At 40.8% G+C, this 16,783-nt stretch overlaps 1 protein-coding gene across 3 annotated transcripts in view; it reads left to right on the top strand.

Moving 5' to 3' along the window:
* ZNF423 (zinc finger protein 423) overlaps positions 1-16,783 on the top strand; it is a 368,232-nt gene that overhangs the window by 93,911 nt on the left and 257,538 nt on the right. The gene's annotated exons all lie outside the window — the stretch shown is intronic.

The following is a 16,783-nucleotide window of genomic DNA, read 5'->3' as shown; positions in this document are numbered from 1 at the left end:
GGTCATGTGCCAGCAAGTTACAAATCGGAATCACTCTGATCCACCCCAAAAGCCCTAACAAAAAAAGGGGAAGAAGAGCGGGGCTTTTAAATCCCTGTACTGCTGCATCTCCTCCGTGAACAGTGATAGATTATCACCCACTAAAGTGCAGCGAAGACTGGAGTTTGGGGAGGGTCTACTGTGTTTGTTTACCCTTTTACATTTTTGTGCAAATGGGAACTTACATTTAACAAATCCCAAGTGATAAACTCCCGCTGGATGTCTGCTTAGAAAAATAAAAATGTCAAAGGATACGTTCACCTTTCTCAACATGTTGTATGTTAAACCCATGTTTAGGGTGTAACATGTTGAGCCTCCACCACCTCACTGCATGATCTGCTCCCTCCCTGTAACAGTGAGCAGGTGACCTTCTCCCCACACCCTCTATCATAATTTGAAAAACATAGTTCTGTGAATGAATGAACTACAACTGTCATCAGAACTGGGAAGCTGTATTTGCCAAAACTAACCCTGTCTGTACTGTGCTGGCAGATTTAATTTGTCTTAAGGGTCCTTCCACATGGGGTTTCCGATCAGGTCCACCTGTCAATTTTTCAGGCGGACCTGATCGGACCCTCTGGTCTCCCCCTATGAAGCGGCGGATGTCAGGGGTGACATGTCGGCTGATACCTGCTGCCATCTGATCTGATCCTGCCCACAAAATCCAAATGGATGGTGGTCCTATTTTCCATCCATCTGGCGGCACAGTGGTGTAGTGGTTAGCACTCTCGCCTAGCAATAAGAAAGGTCGCTGGTTCAAATCCCAACCACGACACTACCTGCCTGGAGTTTGCATGTTCTCCCTGTGCCTGCGTGGATTTCCTCCGGGTACTCCGGTTTCCACCCACAATCCAAAGACATGCAGGTAGGTTAATTGGCTTCTGTCCAAAAATTGGCCCTAGTATATGAATGGGGACCTTGGATTGTGGGCTCTTTGAGGGTAGGGACCGATGTGAGTGTGCAATGTACAGGGAAAATTGTAGACACTCAGGTTGAACTGGATGGACTGGTGTCTTTATTCAACCTTACTAACTATGAAACTATGAAATGGCATCAGATGAAAATGGAGAGGCAGTCAGTTTCCAACTAATTTCCCCATAGAGGAGAGTGGCACTATGTCCGTGTCCACGGAGGGGACAGGATCTGTCATCCACCTGCTCAGCGGGCATCAGCACAGCGATTCCCCTCTGAGCAATTGGAATCCGCAAAACACGGAGGCGCACGTGGGAAAGGGGCTTTAAAGGAGATCTGAAGACTCTGTCCTAGCAAATGGTTAACGGTTTAGAAGCTGGGCTTCTCCATTGTGGAAACTCTGCCAGCCCTAAGCCTTTCTATTGGGACAAACTTGCACTGAACTTTGAGAAATGCTTGCAGTAAACTCCTAAAACACATCTAAAAGGTAAAAAAAGTATAGAAAAAATATAAAAATAATAATATAAAATATATAATCGCATCTAAAAGGTAAAACTATAATATAAAATAATATATAATGGGAACACATAACAAACATTTAGTGGTGTTTTCCTAAAGCTGATGTTTAGTGACTTTTTTTTTTCTACTGCACCAGGCACAATACTTGCCATGAAAAGTGTGCTTGTGGCTGCTGTTCTCCATTAAAATCCTAGTCCTCTGCCCCTGTCACTCGTCAAGTATCAACTATGTCTGTCCTTTCTGCCCCATTCATAGAACCTATAGTGTTGGTTCCTGCAATGAAAGTGCTTTATGAATTGGAGGAGGCAGACCTTTCATTTATCCACCTATTCTCCATTCATAGAGCGCTTGGGAACTGATAGTATGGCTTCAATGACTGGATCACCAGCGCAAAATGGGTAGACATAGTTGGTACCCTATGATAGCCTTTCACAGGTTCCACAGTAGCCACCAGCACACAAGACGCTTTACCGCCACTGGTGCTTTTTTTCTGAATGTCAGCTTTAAATTTGACTGCAAAAGTGGAAATACTACATTTTTAATGTGTGTTTAGACTGCTAAGGCCTGGGACTGGACTGACTGGCTCCTGAATTTTTCAACATTCTTTTTTTACTGGCATGAATAAATGAAACCTGGGACTGTGTGTGAGCTACCCTGTAAGGTCTCCAAGCTTTGGCCTAGGGACCAGGTGTGGCGCTTTGCTTTGCTTCTCTGGCCCTATTCCTTCCACTGACACCAATGATGGGCCATTATTTCTCCTGCTAATACTAGAAATGGGTTGTTTTACACACACAGTTTAGAAAGTTAGGAGACCCCTGCTGTAAGGGATTTGCATTGCTAGCAATTTCATATAGTTGCACTTTTGTCTATTTTATTTAGGATTTGCCTGCCTTATTTTTTCACTTTGAAAGGAATATTTAGCATGCACACATATGTAGCCATCACTGATTTTTCTAACAGTTCCCGTTTCTTAGGTGTCTTTATATATGGTGATCGTGCTCGCATTGCGCTGTATAGGTTCCCTAGTGTGGCTGACATTAAAGCCCAAAGACTTTACAGTACCTAAATACAGAAAGCATTTATAAAATTCTTAAGAAAGAAAAGTTGCAGAGTCTTCAGTGTTCTACGGGGCCTTGTTTTCATGCTGGGAAAGCTTTTACTCAATTTGATACCCTGGTGTCATAATATAACATAGTGACTGAACAAGGTTTTTAGAAATGGTGTTTTAGTGCATCTTTTTATTGTTTTATTACTTTTCTAATGGATTAGAAACTTGCATCTCTCTAACATACTGTTTAGATTGTTGCCTTCTCTGCGATTGTGATAGGAAAAAGTGGTTATTTGTCCAAATTGTGAACACTTTACTTGGCCCATTCTCTCCAACATGGTTACTGAAAAACAAAACATGGAAAAAACAATGAGTTTCCAGTGGAGAAGTAAGCAGTTTTCTGTGACTCTTCTCACACATCCATTCCTAAAGAAGCGATAAACAGAATATACATTAAGTATAAAGTTGTTTTAGGACTGATTCACACCACAATGCTGTGCAGCAGGTTAACCCATTCAAAATGAATGTGCTGAAATGCACCACAACACACAAACCTATGTGATAGGCTGCATTTGTCTGCTACACAATGTACAGGGTACAGCTTTTTAGGGCATGTTCACACTGGCCCTTTAGGGAGCGGGCAGCTGTCAGTTTGAGCCACTATGAGAAGTTTTTTTTTTTCTTAAAACCTTTTTTTAAACTCACCAATTTGTCTCCGCACATCAGCACAATGTACTGCTGCATGAGGCGCATACCGGTACACTGCAGTGATATGCTAAAGATCTGCACTTTACCGCAGCTCAAGGCACCAACCTCTGGGCTGCGTTGCAGTGCGAAAAGGGTACAGAAAACAATTGATTTCAATGTGCCCTACTGGTAATTGGTGTTTATTCATTGCAGAAATGCCCTTGTGGCTGGGTTCACGTATGAGCACGCAGCAGCTCACAGCAGGAGTCCAGTGCGTCCTGGTTCACTGTTTCAGGTATGAATTTTTGGCTGAATTCGGACCTGAAATTAACTAGAAGACACACAAGGCTCCTGTGCAAATCGCACCTGAGCCACTGTGGAGATGTGAGCCGGCACTTTAGAGAGCCAGTTTCCCTTCTGTGCGAATTGGATGTGGAGAAGGCCCCATCCAATTTGCACTAGTGTGAACCCAGCTTAAAGTGTGTTGGGGCGCATTCACGACTATGCATGCAAAATACCTAAAGCTATCACAAAATGGATCAAAATATGGCCTATTCAGCAGCGATTGGACAAATTTTGATCAGTGTCTAGTCATCCCTGTTCAACAGAAGTCGATTTTTTTTTTTTGACCAACAAACTGTAGGCCATAAATTCCTAATAAGCAATTGGATGCTGGTGAATTTTCGGATTCATTGCTTTATTATTCTGTCCCCCATTGACATTAACTGAAAATAACCTTTATATAGCTTGTCAAATATCTTTATTAGCAGTCAATATATGAAAATCATGTGCAAAATTGTTCTAATGACAATGCTGTCAGTTTGAATTCTTGTTGTGTCACCAACCTTTTTTGCAAATGATTTTCATATATTGCTAATAAAGGTATTTGAGGAGAGATCGCGGTTTGTCCTCTGCATAGAATAATAGTGGGTTTTTCCCAACTCTTTTACCATGTATTACCCATTTTGTTCTAGGGCACCACCTATACACTCAGTGTGCCGATACTCCTCCTTGGCTGGCCCTATATACATTGGACCTGCCTGCATCTAACTATATTTTGTATTGTTTTGTCTAACCTTTATATAGCTGTCAATTAAACCTTTAGTTCGTATTGTGGGGTATCTTGCTCCATTTCTTTCTACAAAATTTTTCAGTTTTCTGTATATTTGTGATTTCTTAAATGGACTCAGAGCCAGCCGTATCATTTCAATGACACTGAGGTCCAGACTTATACTTCTGCTGAGTTAGTTGTTGACTGACTTCTGTGTTACGGCTTATTGTCACATTGCATGATAAGACCTGATTTGAGTTTTAGATGAGCCAGGTACTGTACAGTCTGCTGCTGAATATCCTAATAAAGCTATATACCTCCTTCACACAGGCGATTACATGTATACACCAGATTCTAGCGACGGGGATCAGCAGATTCCTGCAGCTGGGACCATTGCTGTTCTTATTTATCCGCACACCAAATCAGATACTTCCGGGCTCGGACATCTCACCCTAACCACAGGTGAACACTTGGTGTATGGACATATGCAAACAGAGCTGGTTGCTGTCAGCCTGTCATTACTTTGTAGAGGCTGAACAGCCACCACTATTCACATATACCCGTCATTCCAGCCACAAGAATCCATTTATTCTTGCTGCAGGAATCTGGTGTATGCGTGTAATCGCCCGCATGAAAGAGGCCTTAAATCAATGGTCCCTAAGTAATTACGAGCTACCGAGGGCTTGGAGCAGAAAAAAAACTGCACCATTCTGTTGCTTCACAATTGGAATGAGGTTTGATGTTGGTATGCTTGGTAGTCCTCCACATATAGGAATATAGGAATATGCTTACAATAGTATGCTGGCAATGCCCTTGGAAATCAAGCATTGCCGCAATACATAAAACAAAGTGCGCTGAGGTGTCATTCATTTAGAAAGGCATTGCAATGCATATAGGCAGGTACTGCAATGCACCTGGGCAGCACACTGCAACGCAACTGTGTGAACAATCTGCGCATTGTGGTTTGCCATGTTAAAACATTGCTTGCAACATTTTTTTTTTTTTTTTTATCTGTTTGTGTTTCTTTGCAGCCCGTTCAAAATGGATTGGCTGCCCTAACTCAATGCAGCTTAGGAACCCTGTAACAAACCAAAATGTAGGAGAAGCAACTATTTTAAATGCTTAACTCAGAATTTTTTCTTTTCATAAACAATTTTTCATTCACTTACAATGTGTCATTAGACTTCTTAGATAATTTGACTTCTACAGGAAGAGTCAATAGCCCAACACATAGGTTGGACTTTTTTCGACCTCACCTACTATATAACACAACTCTCTCTCTGTTAACACCTTAACACTTTTGGGAGTGTCTAGGTGCTGTCTGTCTGTCTCTTTTCCTCTCCTCACCTCCATTCATAACCTTTCATGTAGCTGCCAGGGCTAGAGTGTGGGTGAGTATTGTCACTTATCTTCACAAATAAATGGAGTTGTTGAAAGTAATGGCTTAATGACACCAACTCTCTGCAGATTTCTGGCTTGTCTTCTAATGCTTAGTACACACAGGTCGAATGTCGGGAGACATTGACCGGTTCAGTAAAAACCGTCTACTGTTGGACGAGCATGCTGGAAAACAAGCAGCTGACCGAATTCCGATCAGAGCTGACTGGAGTGTTCTGGTGGGGGGGCAACAGCTCAGTGGGAAAAAAATAATGATCCAACGTAGTACAGTGGCTCTGACCGGAGATGTAATTTTTTTTTTTCCGTTCAACTTAGCTGGTTAAACTGTTAGTGTGTACTAGGCTTTATGCCTATTTCACACGGTTGGATCCAGTTTTGCTCAGCAGGGGATCCGTCCGCTGATTTCCTGCTGAGCTGAGTGGATGACTCATGGTTCTTGTCCACTCCACTTATGCAGAGTGGGCAAGGACACAGCCCGCTCTGCTCTGTGGGCAGCTGGATGTAAATGGACCGACTGTCCGTTTTACACCCGACTGTCCGTTTTACACCCGACTGTCCTCCGATCCAGCCAGCCGGAGGGGAAGAGATCCCCTTCTGTTTTTTTTTTCTGCCAGATCGGATCAGACCTGGAGGTAGCCTGATGTAAACAGATACAAGTCTGTTTACATCCAGCACCGTATTGAGGAGAATGGAGGGTCTGATTGGGTACTGCTGAAAAACATAGAGCCGGACCCAATCAGACCTCTCATGTGAAAGGGGCCTAAAGGTCTTTTATAATCCGAATTGTGCTGTACCTTAGCACTGATATTATTGAGGCTCAGGTTTTAAATGTATCCTTTCCAGTCTTTTAAGCTTCATCACTTTTTTTTCCCCCCAGTGCTCCCTGATTATCCATAGAGAACCTAAATGAAATTTTGTTGTGACGAGCAGGTAAACAAGATTAGGTGTTTTCATTTTTATCTATAGCATAGAAGGTCAGATTTGCAGAAATAATTGAACACTTGCATCATTGATTGCCAATTATCCATTTTTTCAAGACATCGTTATCAGACACTTTTTCTATCAATGTCCTTGATTGTTTAAACCACTTGTTCAATAAACATCTGACCATGTAAATCGCAGTATTTGTCATCTGCTAAACAAGTCTGCCTTAGTTTATCATTATAACGAAGATCAGGTCATGTTTTAGGAGCAGTTTATGCAGAAATCCAGACAATTGTAAAGCAATGTTTTGTGACAACTGCATGTAACAGACTTTTTAACAGTGTTCATAAATATATAAAGGTACCAAGCCTGGCAGAACTGAATGTATTTAAAGTGAATATCTTTATGTTTAAGCCGATCACAGGTCAAATACATCAGAAGGTTGTAGTCAAGGTGGAGGGTACTTTATGTACACTACTTGCTGAAAAAATGTTTTCTTGGTGGGTTGACTGGAGTTCGGCTGTTTCTCCTGTGGACGTTATATTTTTGGACCCTTTACAGGTTAAAGATACATCCTACAGCTGGTGGGGTTGGTGTATGTTGAGGGTAGGTGTCAGCAGAGCTTAAAAAGTGAAGTCAGTTTCCTTCGAGATTTAATATTTATCATTTTAAATTCATAATTATTGCACACAAATTCTACATCATTTTATATTTTAAGTACTTAATAAAAAAAATACATGCATAAATACATTTTTTCATCTGCAGAGAAGTACTTTATATATAGCTTTATCTAATAAAAAAAAAAAATATATATATATATATATTTATTATTATTATTATAAAAAATATTTAAAGTCTGTCCTATAGGTTTTGGGTTAACTTCTGCACAGACTGCAATGCCAAGATATGTGCCACAGCGAATAAGTTGTGATATATTGTAGGCTCGTTTTTAATGACCATTGTGCCTTTTCAATCGCAGTAGGGAGAGAGAACTCAAGCTCTCACGAACTTAAGCAGATTTACATCCTTATGCTGGTTGGAACTTGAGTAAGCCCTTATTATGATGCATTGTTACCACCGGAGCAATGTTGCCATTTACTCAGATTTTATTACTGTTACTTAGACTGGGTTGCCACAATATAATGTAGTTGGTTCAGCGGAAGTTTACCAAGTAAAATGACCCTGGAGGACAAGCTTCTTCACACACCTTAAACGAAGAGGAGCCTTTGCCACCATTTAAAGACTGGCCCAAAACGACCTCCAGATCGATAGCGAGAATAATTGTGTTGATAATCCGAAAAAACAGCATTGAAATAAAATAGAGCTAATGGCTTCCAATGGGATACTAAGAGAAGGTAAATCCTGCTGTACTCAGACTTTGCAAGGCTGTTAACGCATTCTCTGTAGGACTACAAATATATCAACTTCCTGTTGTCCATTAGACACACAGACATTACAATATGTTACGTTTTTAGTGTTGACTCTTTTATGTTTGTTTTCTTCGCTCTGCAGTAAGACGGGAAAGTACTGTGCTTAATAACACACAATTTCTGCTTACTGGTCAATTGGATATCTTAAAGGGCCAAATATATATTTATATTTATTATTTCTCAGGTGAAGTTGTCATGGCTGACAACAAGAATTTTTGAACAGTATCATAGTGAGTCTGTTCTTCAGACTCACTTCAGTCTTCATTAAGATACAATACAAGAAGTCTAAATGATAAAACTATAACCCTTTGGTAGGACAAATCTAGTTACAACTGATGAAGACTTGCCTGCACAGTAATTATTTGGCAAACGCCGCTTCCCAGCCCCCTCATAACAAAGAGAACAAATCAGGATTTTTTCATTTCTGGTAGTATTTTTGAGTTATACTATATGAATGGGGACAGGTAACAAATATTAAGTAGGAGTTCTGCCAATTTGGCTGCAAAGGTGAAAATGCACTTTAATGCCACGTGATCGGACATTCCGACAACAAAATCTATGGATTTTTTCAGACGGATGTTGGCTCAAACTTGTCTTCCATACACACGGTCACACAAAGTTGATCGGAAATTGCGAAAGGTCAAGAACACGGTGACGTACAACACGTACGGCGAGCCGAGAAAAATGAAGTTCAATAGCCAGTGCGGCTCTTCTGCTTGATACCGAACATGCGTGGAACTTTGTGCGTCAGAATTGTGTACACAAGATCGAGATCTCAAATTTTGTGTCAGAAATAAAAAATGGAAAATGTCCGATGGAAAAAACGTACACTTAAACGTACACTTAAAGCGGGAGTCCACCGGGACTCCGCGTTTTTTTTTTTTTTTTTTTTTAAAGCCAGCAGCTACAAATACTGCAGCTGCTGACTTTTAAAATAGTGACACTTACCTGTCCAGCGCGCCCGCGATGTCGGCACCCGAAGCCGATCTGTAGATCGTATCTCGGGTGCTGCCGCCGCCATCTTGGGTATGGGAATCAGGAAATGGAGCCTTTCGGCTTCATTTCCCGGTTCCCTACTGCGCATGCGCGAGTCGCGCTGCGCAATAAGGACGGTCCCCGCTGCCTCTGGGATCTGTGTGTTTTCCCAGCAGGCAGCGGGGCACTTGCGGGAAGGGGCGGGCACTTGCGGAAAGGGGAGTAATATACGCCCCTTTCCGCAGAGAGCTATCCCGGAAGTGGGTACAGATACCTGTACTGTACAGGTATCTGCACCCCCCTCCCCCCTGAAAGGTGCCAATTGTGGCGCCGGAGGGGGGGGGGGGGTTCCGATGAGCGGAGGTCCACTTTAGGGTGGACCTCCGCTTTAATAAACCTTGATGTGTCTAAATGCCACATTTTAATATAGGGATACAATATTCATTACTACATCAATAAACAATTAGTCTTATACACATTTTTATACAGAGAGTATTTCTTTTTTCTTTTGAGCTGTTCTTACAAAATCTGTACATAGAAGCTGATTAGAGCTCCTTTCCATTATATCTGTTTTGCCCTTTAATGTAAGTACCTGTGAACATGACAAACGGGAAGCAAGTGCCAAAGAAATATAAATGTTTCTATTTGTTCCAGCTTGTATCAGTCGGCTTAAAGAGGAGCTCCAGGCTCCTTCAAAAAAATAAACGTCGGCAGCTACAAATAGTGTAGCTGCTGACTTTTGATATTGGGGCACTTGTCCAGGCATCCAGTGGTGGCTTCACTCCAGATGATTTTTCAATCGGGCACTGCCGCCACCACCATCTCCACTAAGGTTCCCTACTGTGCATGCGCAAGTGCGCTGCACTCTGTGAATAGTCCAGCTGCAGGGGAAGGCGGAAACCAGATACCGGCCCCCCCCCCCAACAGGTGCCAAATGTAACCGCTTAGGGGGAGAAGGAGGCAGACGAGGGGAGCTTCCCCTTTTGAGTGAAGCTCTGTTTTAACCCGTTCGGCTCTAGAGCAAAAATTTTGTGGAAAAAGCTTCATTTTTGTCAATAAAATTACTTGAACCCCCAGAACATTTTTATATTTTCTGAAAGCATAGGCCCTGTAGAATAAAAAGATGATACTTACATATTTTTATATTGTGATATTTGCGCAACTGTTTATTACATTTTCAGGATAAAGTATAATAAAAAAAAATTTGTGCAACTACACAATATAATACCCTTTTTTGGTAATCGAGTAAATAGGTGCCAAAAATGCCAAGTCTTAAAATTGCGTGCACCCTGATAGGTGAACCTTTAAAAAGTCTTCATAGCTCATTAGATTAGAGCTAACCAGGATGGACCTCTTGTGCTATAATTATTGCACATCTTGGGCATGCATTTGCACATGTGTGGTAAGGGGGTTAACATTTTTATTTTTTATTAGTTTTTTTACTTGATTGTTATCACAAATGGTTAATAAATCCCCCAGTGATCGCATTGGGCAGGTGATAGGTACTCATTATGGACAAGGGTCTAATGTCATCCCTGCTCTTCACATCATCTAAAGAAAGGACAGATTGGCTTGGTTAGATGTGTCCACTGGCTGTCTAAAACCAGAAGTGACAAAATCATTATTGCTCCCAGTTTCTTTGTTTGCAGGTGAGATGGAGGCATGGATTTACCTCACTCACACCAATCTCCCCCCTGGAGCCTGTGATTGTGGTCCCGGGCACCCGATAAGAGCGGAAGAGCCCAGGGGTGGTGGTGTACCTGTGAAAGTGCTCAGTGGCTATACAGCCATAACATCACTTTCACTTTAAAGCTGAGAGATGGCTGAACAATCTAAACACAATCTGGTGGATGCTGTAGCTATCTATTCTGATTAACAGTTCACTTTGAGGACATCCAAAGAGCTGAACTGCTAAAGTATATTTACACTTTTGCAGACAAATTCTGAAATAAACACCTACTTTATATTTTATACACTTGTGTCACTTATTCCAAATATCTGCATATTCACACCCTCATCTCTGTCCTCACACTGTATGTGATCTAGTAACCCATTAGGCTTCATTTAAGCGTGGGGTTGGGGGGTGTAAAAAAATGCATGGTTGAGTCGCGTATTTGTTGCCTGCCAAACCTGCCCCCCCCAGTCAAAAGCAGGCAGCAAACCACAGTGTTTACATGCTATGGTCACAATGCTTCACACCCACAGCCAAGTTTACCCAACATGTGACCTTACTTGCTACACATTTCTGCAAATGTTTGTTGGCAAAAATGGGGTTAAAACAGGCAGGAGGCATCACATTGCTTCCTCACTGCCAGTCAGTATCCTCTGAAGCGTGATCTGGACATAAATTGGGCTTCAGAGGAAAGGAGGATTTAGATGCATGGCTAAACTAACCCTAAAGTTTGCAAAAGGCCATTGTAATACAACAAGTAGAATGACATTGTTTAAAACACATTTATTTGTACCAAATTTTTTATTTTTTTTGCCTTTTTATTAAAAAAAAAAAAAAAAAATCTTCTATTTTGGCTGGTAAGTGATAGAACAGCCTCATCAGCCCCTCTTAACCATCAAAGGGGGGAGGGGGTTGGGATCCTGCTGGCCTTTAGGGTTCTTCCAGATAAACCATGGTCACTGCAGGATACAGTATTGACATACAGTAGGGGGTCACCAGGAGAAACGACATTGCCAGTGGGGAACACATACCTGTGGAATCTAAGCGGTGACAGGGGCCTTTTTTAAAGAGTGACGTTTTAGAGATGGACAGGCGATGGACAGATACATATTAAAAATATTGTGATGCCTACCTAGAACTTTAATGGCATCCCAGTCTTAGTAGGGTTCAATATTGAGTTGGCCCACCCTTTGTGCAGGCCAGTCAAGTTCCTCCACCCCAAACTCTCTCATCCATGTCTTTATGGACCTTGCTTTGTACACTGGTGCGCAGTCATGTTGAAACGGGAAGGGACCATCACCAAACTGTTCCCCAAAGTTGAGTGTGAAATTGTCCTTGGTATGCTAACACCTTAATCACTTCTGGACCACCGCACGCCAATGTACGTCCCTACTTTGAGGATGGATATCGTTGTTCTAGCAGCAGCTAGCTGCCATAACTCCGGTAACCCCGAGTTCAGCCGGCGGTCCGGCACAAGATAAAAGTGGTCTCTGTGGCAGATCTGCCACAAAATCACTTTTATTGGCAGCGGGAGACGAGACGCCCCCTCCCCGTCGCGATCCGGTGCCCTCTGCCACTTACCAGAGCCATCAGCAGCGGCGTAGGTGATCGTAGTGATCGTAGGTGATGTGGCTGTACATGAAGTGAGGGGAAGATGGCCTCCACCCATCTCCATGACACTGCAGGGCGGAAGCAAAGTCATAACATCACTTCCGCCTATAAACTCTTAAAGGGCCTTTTTTTTTTCTTCATTTTTATTGCATTTTAGTGTAAATATGAGATCTGAGGTCTTTTTGACCCCAGATCTCATATTTAAGAGGTCTTGTCATGCTTTTTTTCTATTACAAGGGATGTCTACATTCCTTGTAATAGAAATAAAAGTGACACCATTTTTTTTATTTTTAAAAACAGTGTAAAAAAATAAATAAAAGGTAAAATAAATAAGTAAAAAAAAATTTAAATTTTTTAAACGCCCCGTCCTGACGAGCTCGTGTGCAGAAGCGAATGCATATGTGCGTAGCACCCGCATATGAAAACAGTATTCAACCCACACATGTGAGGTATCTCTGCGATCGGTAGAGCGAAAGCAATAATTCTAGGCCTCCGCTGTAATGCAAAACCATGCAATCTGTAGAATTTTTTAAATGTTGCCTATGGAGATTTTTTAAGGGTAAAAGTTGGCTGCCATTCCACTAGCGGGCGCAATTTTGAAGCGTGACATGTTGGGTAACAATTTACTCAGCGTAACATTATCTTTAACAATATAAAAAACATTGGGCTAACGTTACTGCTGTCTTATTTTTTTAATTAAAAAAAGTGTATTGCGCTTGTAAGACCACTGCGCAAATACAGTGCGACAAAGTATTGCAACAACCGCCATTTTATTCTCTAGGGTGTTGGGAAAAAAAATGTATAATGATTGGGGTTCTAAGTAATTTTCTAGCAAAAAAATATGTTTAACTTGTAAATAACACATCTAAAAAAGAGGTCCGGTCTTAATGGTTAAGAGTTCTTTTCGCCAAGCACAACCCCTGAAAACAACCCACCATAATCACCCCCTCCCACCAAATAATTTGGACCAGTACACAAATCAAGGTCCAAAAAGACATGGATGAGTGAGTTTGGGGTGGAGGAATTTGACTGGCATGCACAGAGCCCTGACCTCAACCTCACAGAACACCTTTGGGATGAATTGGCGCAGAGACTGCAAGCCAGGCTTTCTCGTCCACATCAGTGCCTGACCTCACAAATGCAATTCTGGAAGAATGGTCAAACATTTCCATAGACACACTGCTAAACCTTGTGCACAGCCTTCCCAGAAGAGTTGAAGTGGATATAGCTGTTATAACTCAATATTGAACCCTATGGACAAAGACAGGGATTCCATCAAAGTTCTTGTGTGTGTAAAGGCAGGCATCCCTATACCTTTGGTAATATAGTGTATGTATAATACAACTTTCTTTACAGGTTAGTGGCTTTTTTTTTCTTTCACCCTTTAGCATGGTCCTTTTAAAGTGCACTGTAGGAGCAATCGGATTGGTCTATGTCCTCTAAGGTGCTCTAGAATACCGTTGTAAAGAAAACAAACACAAAGTTCTTTCTCCTGGTAAATTTTGAAGTTTAGTTCTACAATTTGTGTTTCTGCTGTAGTTGTACATATTAGCACATCTCATTTTGCTGAAATGAACTTCAAGTGACTTTGTGCCAATAGTTCTTCTACTTCTCTTTCTCCCTCCATCCCTCCAACCTATTCTGCAAAAAGGTGACACTTTTTTTTTTTTCAAATTTTTTATTTTTTGGGGAAATGTGGCCCTTTGGATCAGAGCTGATACACCTCCCACTGTAAGCGACAAAATAATACTCTTTGAAGAAAGGTAAAGTAGGCTGGCCCCCCTTGGAGTCTCTGATAGCAGAGGTAGGACTGGTGTAATAATCATGGCTCTTAACAGTGGCATTTTCTATGACACAAGAAGCGATAGTACGTCTTTGGTGCCGAGAGCCTGGGGGTGATAATAGGGTGAATTACCAGTCTCTGCTGGCCATAATAATTGGGCTTCTCTTTCCGTGACCCTGCTTGTGGTAGAACTGTATTAATACTTTCTATAGCAACTTGTCTAACAAATGGCTGTAGTGAGAACAGGATATACAAACTATTACTAGATTTAAGAGCACAATGAACATACTAACTTAGAGGCAGATATTGGGTTTAAAGGCTCTATTTAACTTCATGTTGCTACAAGAAACTTGAACTCTTTGTGGGCCATAAATTGTGGCTCTTTTTCTGTGGATAAACTGGAAGGTACCTCATGCTAACTGTGCATGCTGGTATTTGTAGTTTCCCAACAAATCGTAGGATTCAATGAAAAGTACTGATTTTTATTTTGAAATCTGATTTTAAAATGTACTTTTTCTCATACAGAGCAATATCTTCACTCATTTTTCCCAAGATTTTGACTTGTTAATAATATAAATCAATAAAGTTATAGCTATTTTTATGGATTATTATTCTATTTTTTTGTCATCTTTTTTTTTTTTTTTTTTTTTTTTTTTTTTTTTACTGTTTTTCACATTTTTCTACTTTTTGTTACATTTTGCTTATGTTGCTAAACCAGGTCGGAACTGTTTCATACCTATGGCAAAGTATGTGATAGTGTTCTTCAGAATATTTATATCTACAGTTTTGCTATATAACACTATGATACTAATAAAAAATAACTAATCAAACCTATTGATTATCCGCATGTAAAAACAGTCTGTACTCGGGTCTCATCAGCATTCAGTGTAACATTATCATTTCCCATTTCCTTAACACTTAATCAGATTTTTCTCCACTTATAATGCAAAGCTTATTCATAGAGGTAACAATCCTGACTACTGTATAAGAATAAGGCCTGGGTTGAGAAGAAAAGTGCCAGTTCTACAGGCTAGCTCAAGAACTAGTGCTGGTCAGCCCAGTAGATCATTTTAAAAAGAACTGTCTGAATTCTTAAATGCACAAAATATAACTGGATATTAACATTTATAGATAATAATACCAGAGATGGTTAATGCAAGGTCTTTCCACTTGCCTTCTGGGGGATCAGAAAGGAATTTATTTCTTCCCTTGTGGAGCAAACTGGACAGTGCCATGTATGTGGGTTTTTATTTGTTTAACCTTCCTCTGGATCAGCTTTGGGTATAGGATTCTGTATCTAGAGGTTTCATATTTATTCTATTTACTATTCTCTATTGGTTGAACTAGATGGACTGTGTGTGTGTATGTATGTATGTATATGTACATACATACGTACGTACGTACGTACGTACATACGTACATGTACACACAAACTGTTGACCGCTGGCCATGGGAAACCGCAAAACGCTGCAAACTCACATTGGGATGTTGCCGTGTTTTGTGGCCAGCTGTTTAAACGTTCCTATCCTAAACACGATTCTTCCACATTCAGGAGAGGGAGGTTGAACCTCCCCTAACCGCAGCAGCTTCTAAACTCTTATAAAAGCCTAAGTGTACATGGGCACCTAGGCTTTTATGGAGTTGAGTTTAGAAACTTTGTTAAAAAGAACGCCAAAAGCTCCTAAACTCAAGTTTAGAAGCTGTAGTGGACATGAGCCCAAAGTGTGTGTGCAATTTTAGAGATTGTATTGTGTTTACTATCACCTAAACCTCCATAAATTTGGCTCATCCTTTTAAACTTCACCCATGTGGTATTTCAGAAAAAGATCAGGGAAATGCATTGGCTATAGATGCTGGAATCCCATCGACATTCTTTTTCTTTGTGTTCCAAAGTTAGTTATTTTACTGCCCACAACTGGTTGTTTGAAAATCGAATTTGGAGTTTCTCTTGTGGCTTTGCTGCAAGTAATATATTTTTATGATTGATACGAGAGTCAAGATTTTAGTTTGTTACACATCTTTAGGTCACTAGGTTGTGAGTGATTAAAAATTTGCATTTGTGAGCAAAGATTTTGAACATCAGTCTATCTTTCTTTGTCATTCAAATATAGAATGCTTATATATGTGAACAGCTATTTTTGAAACCCTTTTGAGTCGGAGATGACATGAGATGATCCTCTTGTCTGTGGGCACCAATAAATCTCCTATTCATATCTTTCTTAAAATGGTACTATGGGCAAAAGCCAAAAATTACACACATGCTGTACTCTGTCAATAACCATAGCAAATGTCTTTGTTTTTTTTGTGTCCCCCCAGCTAACATACATTTTATCTGTTATTTGAACCAGCATATTCCATTGGTTTTGCTCGTTGTCTAGAGTGGCAATGCTGTTTGGTCTTCAATTAAATTACTGCAATGTTGTCACCCTATAAACAGAATAGTTTTAGATGGACGTGTAGAGTAGTCTTGAATTGTGTTTAAAGTAGAACTATGGCCAGGATATGGACAATCAAATATTTATGTAGCTGCTGCCACTGTGTATTACTTATTTCTAAAAAATTGCAGTAGAAGCTTCTTAGTTTTACTGCTACATTCTCTCTTTAGCTCAACTCCTACGTCAGGCTTATCTTTTCTATTATAAACACAGAGAAGGTGCATAGGAAGGGGGGGGGGGGAGAGAGAGTAAACTGCTGAGTTAGACTTGAAGGACTGCACTACTTCTAATGTAAACTT

This window comes from Lithobates pipiens, unplaced genomic scaffold (genome assembly GCF_037356315.1).
Source record: "Lithobates pipiens isolate NorthernLeopardFrog02 unplaced genomic scaffold, aLitPip1_a1.2 Scaffold_10, whole genome shotgun sequence".
Lineage (NCBI taxonomy): Eukaryota > Metazoa > Chordata > Amphibia > Anura > Ranidae > Lithobates > Lithobates pipiens.
Note: the sequence above shows the minus strand (reverse complement) of the source record. Positions and strands in the feature narration are given on the sequence as shown.